The 12,147-nt window shown below is 45.5% G+C and overlaps 1 protein-coding gene across 2 annotated transcripts in view; it reads right to left on the bottom strand.

The window, feature by feature from the left end:
* The window catches only part of GPR156 (G protein-coupled receptor 156), a 93,841-nt gene extending 83,061 nt beyond the window's left edge, over positions 1 to 10,780 (bottom strand). For both annotated transcript variants that reach the window (XM_027105832.1, XM_027105825.1), the window contains exon 1: positions 10,598 to 10,780. The gene's annotated coding sequence lies outside the window, so the exon portion shown is untranslated. The remainder of the gene's footprint in view (positions 1 to 10,597) is intronic.
* Positions 10,781 to 12,147: the final 1,367 nt, after the last annotated feature.

Below are 12,147 nucleotides of genomic sequence, written 5' to 3' on the forward strand. Positions count from 1 at the left end.
ATTTAAAAACAAGAATAGGGTGGTCCAGTGGTTAAGACTCCGTGCTCCCAATTCAGGGGGCCCGGGTTCGATCCCTGGTCCGGGAACTAGATCCTGCATGCTGCAACAAAGGGCAAGGTCATTAAATGAGTGCAGTGCAAGGACACACGGTTTGATAGGGTTTGCCTTCCACAATGTGGGTGGGCCACATCCAATCAGTTGAAGGCCTTCAGAGCAAAAAACAGAGGTTTCCTGGAGGGCTCTGGCCGAGGGGCCGGACGAGGGGGTTGGGGGTTGTGCGAGAAGGCCACCGGGCCACCCACCGCGGCCCCCACGCTCCTGCGCCTGCTCCGGCCGGAGCCAAAACTGATCATGTTAATCCAGTCAGTGGCTAATCTGATTGGGGACTGGATTTCAATTGTTTATAAGATCAGGTCTATTTCTGGGCTAACTCCTCAGGCACAGTCCTTCAGGAGTCCCAACCAAAAGCTTAGGGTATTTGTACTAGTCAGGGTCCTCCAGAGAAACAGAAGTAATATTTTATGTATAAATTAAAAAGATTTATTACAAGGTTCTGGCTCACACAATTAATTATGAAGGCTGAGAAGTCCCATGATCTGTCATCCACAAGCTGGAGACACAGGAAAGCCAGTGGTGTAGTTCAAAGGCCTGAGAGCCAGAGAGCTGATGGTGTAGGTGCCAGTCTGTGTCCGAAAGCCTGAAAACCAGGAGTGCCAAGGGCAAGAGAAGATGGATGTCCCAGCTCAGTAGTCAGGCAGAGAAATTTCAACCTTCCTCAGCCATTTTGCTCTATGCAGGCCTTCAACAGACTGGGTGATGTCCATCCACATTGAGGAAGGCCAACTGCTTTACTTAGTTCCCTAATTCAAATGCTAATCTCTTCCAGAAGCACCCCACAGATATACCCCAAAATAATGTTTAACCAGATATCTGGTCATCCTGTGGCCGACACAAATAGACACATAAAATTAACTGTTGCAGTGTTTTTCAGGCCCTTCCACTTTGGTGGGCCTAACACTCCCATTTTAATCTCCCCAGCACAGTAAGACTGTAATAGCTTTTCAGCACCTGCTTTCTGTTTGGCTTTCTTACCTCTTGGTCTGTGCTACTTATACATTGGTGAATGACTTATAAGGAAAATGGTTCAAACTTATCGGGCTGATTCCTCTGTGCCTCTTTTCTTTCCATGAGCATGGCTTCTTAGGTCCCAGCTCACTTAGTATCCTTGAATTCCCCCTTTTTTCCTTCCCCAGCCCTATCAGGCTGCAGAATGTTCTGCTCAGCTTCTCTGAGTCTTAGCAGCTGCTTTTTGCTTGGGTTCTTAGCTTCTCCACACATGCTACTTACTAAATGGTAAATGTCTCAAGGAAAAATGCAACCTAGAATGTAGGGCACTCAATGAATTTCTCTTCTTTCTAAGGTCTTAGCTCTCAAGCACTGGCTGCCTTGGTAGGTCTTTTACGCCTTCAAATAGATTTTTGAAATCCAGCTTTTCTAGATGTCCCCTCTGGGAGCAATCGTCTACTACCAGGTAGACCATTATGGCCAGAAGCAGATGCTTAATGTCTTGTAATATGTTTAACCTTAAATTTATTTACTGTCAAGACCAAACTGTTTAAAGATAATCTTTACAGATGCAAATCACAGTGCAAACAGTATAAGACATAACTATCCTTACTATTACCTGTGAGACCAATTAAGATACATTACAGAATCCCTAAGTTATAAGAGACAAACCTATAATAGGGATTGGTTTAACTATCATTATTACTCCATCAGTGCACACTTGAAAATAAAAGTTGATGTTAAAAGTATTAACACAAAGAATGATGCTTATGCTTCTGGTTTATATATGTCCAACCTAAAGTTAAAATTTCTCCTTAGAAATTAATCACAATAACTTCTATTCTGGTTTTCATTTCTTTCTTTAGTTTTCAATCTAGGACATAAAAATCCATTTCAAAGCTACTGAGCAAAAATTGCAGCATGTGTTATAGAAGCCAACAGCAAAATATCTGCCATAGGACTTCATGATTTTGTTCCCTCCACTCAGCTTATGTTTGCATTCTGAACACAGAATCACAACTGGGTTTGTAATATAGATTAGAGATCACAGATTTCCATAGCGTGTCCACGAACTCACAGGCCTACACAGCAGCCTTCAGCTGAGGATTTAAAAACCTCGTATTTCTTGCTACTTTGTCAGTTCACCATTTATATTTCACTTGTTCATACTCACCAGCTTCCCTTAATGCTTCTCTGATATTTTCTCCAGCCCTGGTATGGTGAGGAATCCCACTCCTCTCCAGTCTTTTGGGCTAGACTGAATTTTTACATGCAAACAAGAGCAAAAATAAAAATGAAAGCCAAGTAGTCCTGGGAAGCTCACTACTAATACCAGGTTGAGTAAAATCATTTGTTTAAAAATGTTCGCATCTGTTGCTTGGCACTGATCCTTAAGCTCCGAGACCCCTACCTTCTCAACTAATTATCCTCATGTCAAGTAATCAATTGTAGTTGATTGACTATATACTCATAAAAATCCCCAGATCCCAAATCCCTCAAAATAGAGGGAGAAGACCGGGATGGAATCAAAGAACTTTTCTCAATCCAACTATTAAGGGAAGGACATAACAAAAACATTAGCAGGTACCACGTTGTGAGAAAGCATTGTAACAGCTTATTCTCTCTGAAAGCGGCCCCCTCCCCACTGATCATGCTGCTCCGGCCACAGATGAAGACCATGTATAATTCCTCAGCATGGAATAAATGAGCAAGGGGAATTGTAAACAGTCTGGCCAACCAGAAGCAATAGAGACACAATGCAACCAAGACACTGCAGACCCTGCTCCCCACTGAGCTGATATAATCCACACTTGGCAAGGATGAGGTCTCACTGCAGGGCTCTCCTGGAGAAAGGCGGTGGGAGAGGGGAGAGCAAGACAGAAGGAGGGAGGGAAACAACTGCTGTAGGGGAAACCCACAGTGAGCAGTAAAATTGTGTGTGTTCCCTTTGACCCAGAAATGCCAATTTGGGGGATTTTCCTGTGGAAATAAAAACCAAATTGTAAGGATATATGTAGAATGTTTACTGTGGCATAGTTTGTTGTGTAAAAAAACAAAACAAAAAAACACTGGAGGAAAATATCTATCAATACAAAAATAATGGGAAAAATTACAGAACTTTTCTGCAAAGGAATATTATAAATAAATAAGGGAATATAATAAAATGAAACAGAATAACTTGTATTATATGATCCCATTTACATATGAAATAGAATATAACTCTACCTATGTTTGTCTGGAAGTAGAAAAGGGGTGAAGAAGTGGTTTTGTCAGGAAGATGGAAAGGAAAGTAGGTGGAGATTAGTAACATTTTCTTTCTATACTGCTATTTACTAGACTTGTTATAATGAGTGTGTATTACTTTTATAATTTAAAAAAGTAATAAATTAAAAATATAAAAAGGATTTATTGAGGCTGTAATATTACAAGTAATGCCAGACCCCAGAGTTCAGTGGGGTATACAGTTCTCTGGCATTTGCTTTAAATTGATCCTGGTGGGTAAAGGTAGACAGCAACTTCTGCTCCCGGACAGAGGCCTCACCACGTGTCCCTCAGTAGAAGCCAATTAAAGCACAGACTCGACAGTGCCTCTAGAAAAGGCCAGTGGTTGTGCAATGAAAACTCCATCTACCTCTCCAAAGGCTCAGCTGCAGACCTTCCCAAGGGGTTGCCTGAGCCATTGAGCAGCAGGCAGAGGCGTGGATGAGAATAGAACAGGGTTTTGTCTGGGAAAATCCCACTACTCCAACTACAGACAGCTTTTGTTGGTCCCTGTTCCATATTCCAGAGATGAGATGCACAAGGCTGGCCCGGCCATTGCAGGAATAAATATTAAACTCTGTGGAAAAGATGCTGCCGCCCAGGTTGAAGTGTTCTATGTTAGCACCTTGGTCGACATCTGTAAGCCAGTTGTGGGACTTCCAATTGTCACCCACAGGACTGCATTAAGGCCTTGGAGGTATGACACTTGGCTTAGTATTTGCAATTTGGTTTCATGCTAATAGAAGCTTCCAGATCCTTGGGGCAGGGGGCAGGAGATATGATATTCAATAATGAACAAAAAAATATGCAGAAGTTAGCAGCCTGAAAAGAATTAACTTTTTTGTTCATTCATCTTCCAACATTTTTTTTTCTATTCTTGTACAATCCTACTGTCCTCCATCTATGCCTCTTCTTCTTTCTCCCTACTTAGACCCTTAAAAGATTTTTTTACTTAATGTTTTGCTGATTATCATAGAAATCCATACTTATAACAGCAATCATGGAAAATAGGGATAAGTTTAAAAAAAAGAAAAGGAATCATTTATAATCCCACTGCTGGTAACATTTTAGAATAGTTTCTTCTTATCTTTATACTTACTTTATAAAGTCAGTCTGCATTTGTGCATCTTTGCAAGTACAGCTGAAATGTCTCACATACATAAGTAATATTATGAATGAATATGAGAGAATGTGATGGAAGCGCGAAGGGGGTTTGGACAGTGTATTACTGCTGGGATCTGCATGGTTGTGGTGTGGCTATGTGTTCTGGTGTGTCAAGCCTGTATTAATATTCCTCAAACTGACTGAAAGCAGCCTCATGTCTCCGCCCTTCTTTTCTCCTCACAGCTGCCTTGAAAGGCAGCAATATTTGCACATAAAGATTCCCATGGGTGGTTATTTGATGTTCTTTCATCCCAGTCTTTCATTTGCAGATAACTGGCTGCCTAGGACCCCAGCAAGTCACTACTCTCTTCCCTTTCCTGTCTCCTGCCATCATCTTTCCTGCTTCCTCTTCACTCCAATCTCCTGGGTTTATCTAAACAGCATCCAAAAGCAGGCAACCATCACCAGCCAGGGCACAACAGAGAATCACTGAAATGTCCATTTGGAAAAGGCACTCAATTAAGGATGTACATTGTTCACCTGTTCAGAGGAAATACTACAGCTAATGTGGCCCTTGGAAGATTCCACATCATGCAAAAAATCAGGAATGTCTTAAATAAGAACCAAGAAGGACGTTGTTAGTCCGGAGTCTTGCCATTTCCCTAGTTAAGACTTTCGCTTCTGCCTCCTCTCCCAAGGTCTCCCCAATTACCCTTGGAAAATCAGGATGGTGAGCTGACAGTGCTGATTGATAGTCTGATATTGCAGCATAGGCAGACGGCAGTGGGAAGGCCCAGAGAATTCTTTCTTGGGTGTTCCCAATGGCACTCTAGAACAGGTACCCACAGCAGCAAGAGAGCAGTTCCAAATAGCAAGGCCCTGGGCAGAATCATGAAGTTTCTCTAAGAGGTCCTCCCATGCCTTATTCTGTCCTCACACCAAGAAATCGCTTCTCCCCATCCAGAGCTCTCCAGCTAATCTACACATATGCAAAGTTCCTCACCACAACACCGAAGACTGACTATCCCCAGACCATCACATCTACAATTCTCTCCTCCTTATCACAAACACCATAAAGTGGAGATGACCGAGAGGTTTCACACCCCTCCTGACCTCCTTATTTTTATTATGGATTAAAAATAAACATCCTGAGGCACTTTTGAATAGGAATCTGTGATCTGACGGGAGAACACATGTGGAAGGTGGCCGAGCAGTCCTGTCTATGGTTTGTCGATCTGCATGGCCTCAACCCTCTACTGCCAGTTGCCTCTCTAGTCACCGCCCAGGAACCGGGTTGAAGCAGGCCTTAATCTTGCAGAGATGGTCTGCCAGCCTCATCGCTTGGTCCTCTGTTGCTTGGCAACCCAGCCTGAAGTATACTGACCCAGATATAGGTTCAGGTGATAAAGGGGTACTTAGACCCTCTCAATTCCCTCCCATTGAGGCAAAGTGGCCATGAAAGAGATCAGAGGATGCAGCATACAGCCCATGAATTCAGTGTGACTTGGAGCGTTCTCAGTATTTGTGTGATGGGTGAGATCTGTCTCTGGTTAATCCCAGGAGTATACTGAATGAATCTGACCTCCTCTTGTTTACATCCCTTAGAGTAGATTGTACAAAGTCTCTAGACTGGATTGGACACAGGAGAATATTCTGGAAGTGACTTGGACATAAACAGACCTCAAGGCCTTGCTTGGGCTGGAGGCACTGCCCAAGAATTGCTCAAAATCCGACCCAATCAAAAGTTACATGGCTCCCTACAATGAACAGACTAAAGTCCAGGCCCCTGTGTCCTTTACCATTGGCCTTTAGCTCTCCTGCTCTACCTCTTACTGCAACCTGCCCTACCCCTCCCTGACCCCCGTCTTCACCTCACTCAAAGCCACACCAGCACTTTGGCCCTGACTCAAACGTCTGCTTAAGTTACTCTGTCTGTCTGGAAATGCCCTTCCACACCACAGCTGCCAGTCAGAGAGCCACACCTCCTTCAAAACTTGACTCAAAACGCACTTCTTCCTTGGATGAAAATAACAACTCCTCCTGAAATAGCTAGTTTTCTCCCCCGGCCCCCCCACCCCTGGAAACGCTGGCTAGCCTCCACTCCTTCTCCCATATTTTCATAGCAGGTGTGATAATTATAGCACTCAGCACAGCTGCCTTATACAGGCCTTGTCTACATTGCTGTCAAAGGAACTGTGTCCTTTAAAGGCTGATTTCTTTATTCTTCTATTTGGAACGAATGCATTCCATCTTAATTAATCCCTCCTCACGCTGACAAGCTCTTTTCCACCATCCCCTCTGGACTCACACCCTCAGGGGCACTCCATTAACAGGCCCTGCTTTTCCCAAGTCATTGTTGTCAGTCTTTCTCCCGATCCAGATATTATTAATGCTCATTCTTCTGAAGCCTCATTTGTCCCCATCCCTAGAAAGCAAGGTGGGTTCAGCATTACCAATGTTCTCTGGCCGTATCATCTATCTCTGTCTGAGCAGCTCATAATTATGACAAGTGTCTCCAAAAAAACACCTTGAGAAGTCTAGATGGAAACCAATGCCCCATGGAAACACATAAATATTTTATCAGGCTCTGAACAAGACTCTTACTCATAAATATTTAAACCCCTCGAGAACAGAATGCTCGATGGCTAATTAGAGTCAACTTGTACTGGGATGGGGAGCTGAGAGGAGGAGGTGAATACAACAGCAATGGCGGCAGGCATTCTACAGTCTCTTTTAAGGATCTAGAAACACTAAAAGTGCACCGGAGGGCTCCCCAGTTTGCCTGCGCACTCCTTTTCCAAGTGCTTTCCCTCTGCAGTGGAAGTCAGCACCCAGTGGGGCTGTCTAGGAAGGGCACTGTTGGGCTGCAGGCAGGCTGCCACATCAGTCATAGCCACCATAACCTTGCCATACTTCTCTCAGCACTGGTGGCACAAAGATTTTCAAAGAAGTACATAGAAGCCAAAATGAGGCAGACTCTATAAGAATATTCATGGCAGCTTTATTCAAAATAGCTCCAAACTGGAAACAACCCAAGTGTCCATCAATAAGAGAATGGATAAACAGAAGGTAGATATTCATATTGTGGAATACTATCTTGAAATAAAAATAAACAACTGTTATACTCAACCACATGGCTGAATCTCACAGACATTGTGCCAAGCAAAAAGAAGCCAGACACAAAAGTACATACAGTGTGAATGCGTTTATATGTTCAGGAACCAGCAAGACTAATCTATGATAAAAGAAATCATAACAAAAGTTGCTTCTGGGGATTGGGAGTAACTAGAAAGGGGCAAGGGGTAAATTTTTAGGATTGAAATTTTTTATATCTTGTTTGGGATAAGGGTTTGTCAAAACTAGCCCAGCTCCTAACACAGGATTCAGCTTCAAAGCACTGTGGAGATAAGAGTGGCCACTGATCTCTAGGATCACCATCTACCTATAAAATATTGATTAACCTGAATTACTTACAAGGACTTCTAATATTTTACCAAGGGTTCTGTAACCCTTATGGGAGGCAATGTCTTGTCTGTGTCATTTAATTATCTAATTAATTCAACAATTATTTATTAATTGCCTACAATATGCCAAACAGGAACATCGCCATGAATAAAACAAAAAATTTCTTGTCCTTACTGAAGCTTACACTTGAGTGGGGGATATATGGATGATTAATAAAGAAACATATACTATTTAATGCTGGGTAATGGTAAGTACAGTGAAAAAAGCTAAAGCAGGGTCAGAGGACAGGGAGTGACAAAGTGCGGTTTGGGATCAGGTGGTCAAGGAAGACCTGATGGAGGAGGTCACATTTGAAAAGAGCCCTAAATGAACTAAGGAAAGAAGCACTGCCAGTATTTGAGGGAAGAGTGTTCAGGCAAAGAAAAGCAAGGAAGACAGTAAAGTGAGGGGAGAGTGACAGAATAGAAGGGCAAAGAGGCCAGATCACATAGGGCTTTGCTAAGTCCTGGTAGAGAGTTGGATTTTCTTCCAAGTGTGAGGGATTTTATTCCATTGGAGGGTGTTAAGCAGGGGAGTGAGATCATCCAACTGATGTTTTAAGAATGGGAAAAAGGAAGCAATGAAGAGATGTGCCTAGGATTCTTAGGGAAGAGTCAGAAGAATAAGATCCTCCCCCCACCCCGAAATGTCAATATCTTTCACTCATCTATTTCTTAACCACCTTCTGATTCGAGTTCTGTACGTCTGAAATTTTTCACAATAAAATGCTGGAGAAAAAAAAAAGAGAGGTAGGAACTTGGATCCTTTATCAGGCAAAACTCATCAGTAACTAAAGGTAAATGTTATGGTTCTCAATGCCCTTCTGCAAAATAAAGGCCCTGACTTTTAACTAAATGTGGAACATTCTTTTCAACTTTCAAATCCACCTTCTGGGCCCAAGTCAGTCCACGTTCCATTGTCTCTGTGGAAAGGCAGAGCCTCAGTGCTTCTTCTCTCTCCCCCTGCCCTCACTTACTCTCTGAAAACCTACAAGGGAGTTGAAAGAAATACAAATTTGGGAAAAGGAGGGACTTTTCAGAGAAGTTCTATACTCCCCCAACTCCATCTGGAAATGCCCTTATGGTCAAACAACAAAAAGGAAATAGTAAAACCCTCAGCAGGAAACAAACTGTCAAGCACCTACTCTCCTCCCCAGAGAATCTCTTTCCCTCCATCATTACCCTCCCACTCTTTTGAGAGCCTTCTAGGCTGGAAGTCTAGGCTGGAAGTTGCTTCACCCCACCCACCCCAAGTCTCCCCTAGGCCACAACTCTGCTTTCACTAGACTTGTAAGTTCTCTATCCCCAGGCCACCATAACTCTGCCTCTGCCAAGCTCATTGCTAGCCTTTACTGGGGAACAGGGGAAAGCTAAAAGCTGGAGGGGAAAGAGAAAGGGGAATACAGGGAGCACTCCAGAGACAGTGGTGGCCGTGAAGTGGAATTAGGTTGGCAAAATGGGGACCAGAGAGGCACCAGTCCCCTCCCAAGAGATCCCTAACTCAAGCAAAGCCTGCCAAGGCATTTTCTTCTCCAGACTCAAACTGCCTTACACTATGTACAACCACTTCCTCAGCCATTTATCTCCATTTATTTAGCCATTTACACATTTGCTACAACTGCAGCAGGGGAAGAAGCTACTGTTTTGCAAGCCTGGCTGCTACCCAGCCTGCAGGGAGGCCTTCTATGCTGCATTTAGCCATTGGTGGAGAAAAATTAGTTTTCCTTTGCAGGCCTTGCTGCCTCATACAATTATATCAACAAATTTCCCAGCTTTTAATCCCCACCTGAAAATCTTTCACTTAGGGGTGCAATAATTTAATGTTGCCCTCCATATCCTGGTAAAGGACTACACCAGCAAAGACATTTCATTATAGGCTAGGACATAATTTGCCTATTATTCATGCACGCATGTACCTAGGAAACCAACAAAGGGAAGAGTAAGAGAGCAAGTAATGACGTCTCTCTCCCACAGATTCCTATTCGAAAATGTTAACAACAAATCTCAATTTTAAAGAAAAACCTCACGGTTCATATTCCGTAGCGTAGCACGTATAACTAGACATACACCATCCAAGTTCTAACAAGTGGCCTCTAGTTTCGGAGAGAGCTACAAGGATGCGGCAGCTCCCGGGCGACTCTCCTCTGCCCAGAACAAGGCAGTTCGACAGACCGCAGTACAATAAAACTTCCTCTGTTCAGGACCTCACAGTGCCCGTGAGAGAGTCCACCCTATCCGCCACCCGGCACCCTGGGGTGCACGTGCCCCCGCCCTCCGCCACCAGGCAGGTTTGGGGACAAGCTCGGTGAGGAGGCTCTGGGAGGTCTACACGCTGTTCCCGGATCCCTCCGATTCAGTAGACTGTCGTTCGTTTAACAAAACAAACAGCCGCAGCCCCTCTTCCCGACAAATACCAGTAACCCTTCTCAGGAAGCTGCCACGGGCATCCCCGGTCAGGGACCACGGCTCGCCTCCAATTTCTAAGATAGTTTCTTTACCGTTTCCAAAGACGCTGCCCAGATTCTGGAGAGGAGAGAACGCCCTTCCCCCCTTTCCACATTTTACTTTAGAATTTAAGTGTTTAATGCTTTGTGGATATATCGTGTCCACAGAGAGGTCCTGCAAACTCCCGAATTTGGGATCCTCCAGGGCGCGCTGCTCACCTCACCAGGTCCCGGACCGCCGAGGAGCGCCTACCCCACGGCCGGCGGCGGGACGCCCGCGGCGCCCGGGTCTCTCGCGGGTTCGCGGGGCCGGAAGGGACGGGGAGGGGCGGGGGCAGCACCGCAGGGCGCCGCGCCCATCTCCGAGCCAGGAGCCAGGAGGCGGGCGCGGAGGCGGCGGGACGGCGGGACAGCGGCGCGGGGCCCTGATATCTGCACTGGGCGCGCGGTGCCTTCGGGGCCGCCCCTGGCCGGCTAGGGCGGGGCCGGGCCTCCTGCCCCTCCCCTGGCACCGCCCCGCGCGCCGCGCCGAACCCGCCGCTCTGGCCGGGAGGGCGGGTCGGCCCCTTATGGCCCCGTACGCCACGGGGCTACGCGGACCCGTGTGCCGCGCCGGGCTGCGCGTGAGCAGCGGTTCCCCTGGGGACTCCGCGGCGGAGCGGGGAGGAGGACGCTTAGGCTCTATTTCCCAGGAGCAGGAATTATGTCCGAGATTTTATCCAGGACGCTTCCCAGATCTCTCATTCGATACAGCCAGGCCCTTTCATTTGGAACATGCGGACACTGAGCGGAACCAATTTGATCCTCCTCCTTGGGGGCTGCTTTAGTTAAGAAGGCACGTGGGTTTATCTTCTCCTTAGGACAGCTGACTTACGAGACCAGAACCAGGGCTTCACTTCTGTGGTTCAGATTGAGGATTTGTCCTTCCCATCTCTGTGGGGCTTTTATTTTTCCTCAGAATTTCTCCTTGCTTTTAGCCCATTATTCTCACCATATTCTGCAAGATATTGGAATTTTTCTTCCAACGTGGTCCCCACCTTCAGTCCCAGTGTTCTTTTTCTCAAATTGAAGTATCCCCAAGCCCTCAGTTGGCCAGGCGCAGAAGGTTTTCCATCTTCCACCAAGGCCTGCCCTATTTACCTCAGAAATGTTTCTGGAACCTTTCCCCTCCTCTGCATTCCCATATTGCTGCTCCTGTTAGACTTTGATTACCTTGGCCCGAATCATTTTAAGTTTCCTTGCCTCCTGTCTCTCCCCACTCCCAAAACAGAACTAAGAATGTTGCTCTCCTGACAAAATAAGCAAAACATACCTCCCCTCCTCTGCCACAGACCTGCAGTAAACCCCCTCTGCAATTGGAATACAGTCCAAACTACTTTCCCAATTGGAAACCAGCTTACCTTTTCAACCTTCGGTCCACTCAACACCTGTGTTCCAGTTATACTGAGTTGCACCAATTGCCATTCTTTGAATATACCCTGGTTGTTTAATGCCCCTGTGTGTTTTGGTCACTCTGTTCCCTTATCCTGGATTTCTCTTTAACCCCTTCTTTACCTGCTGAATTGCTCCCAAGCCTTCAAGACCCAGCTGCCTTCTCCTTTAACGAAGTTCTTCCAGATCTTCCCAGTCAGATCTGGGAGATCAAATAATTCCCTTTCCCAGCACTCTGTGCTTCTGTTACAGCACTCACTAAGTTGGTCTGTATGCTACAGCTGGCCGTGTTTTCTTGTCTCCCCACTGTCAGAGCTTGCAAGGCAGGAGGTGTTTCT

Source organism: Aethalodelphis obliquidens, unplaced genomic scaffold (assembly GCF_003676395.1).
Source record: "Aethalodelphis obliquidens isolate GAN/ISIS:26980383/991018 unplaced genomic scaffold, ASM367639v1 scaffold1, whole genome shotgun sequence".
Lineage (NCBI taxonomy): Eukaryota > Metazoa > Chordata > Mammalia > Artiodactyla > Delphinidae > Aethalodelphis > Aethalodelphis obliquidens.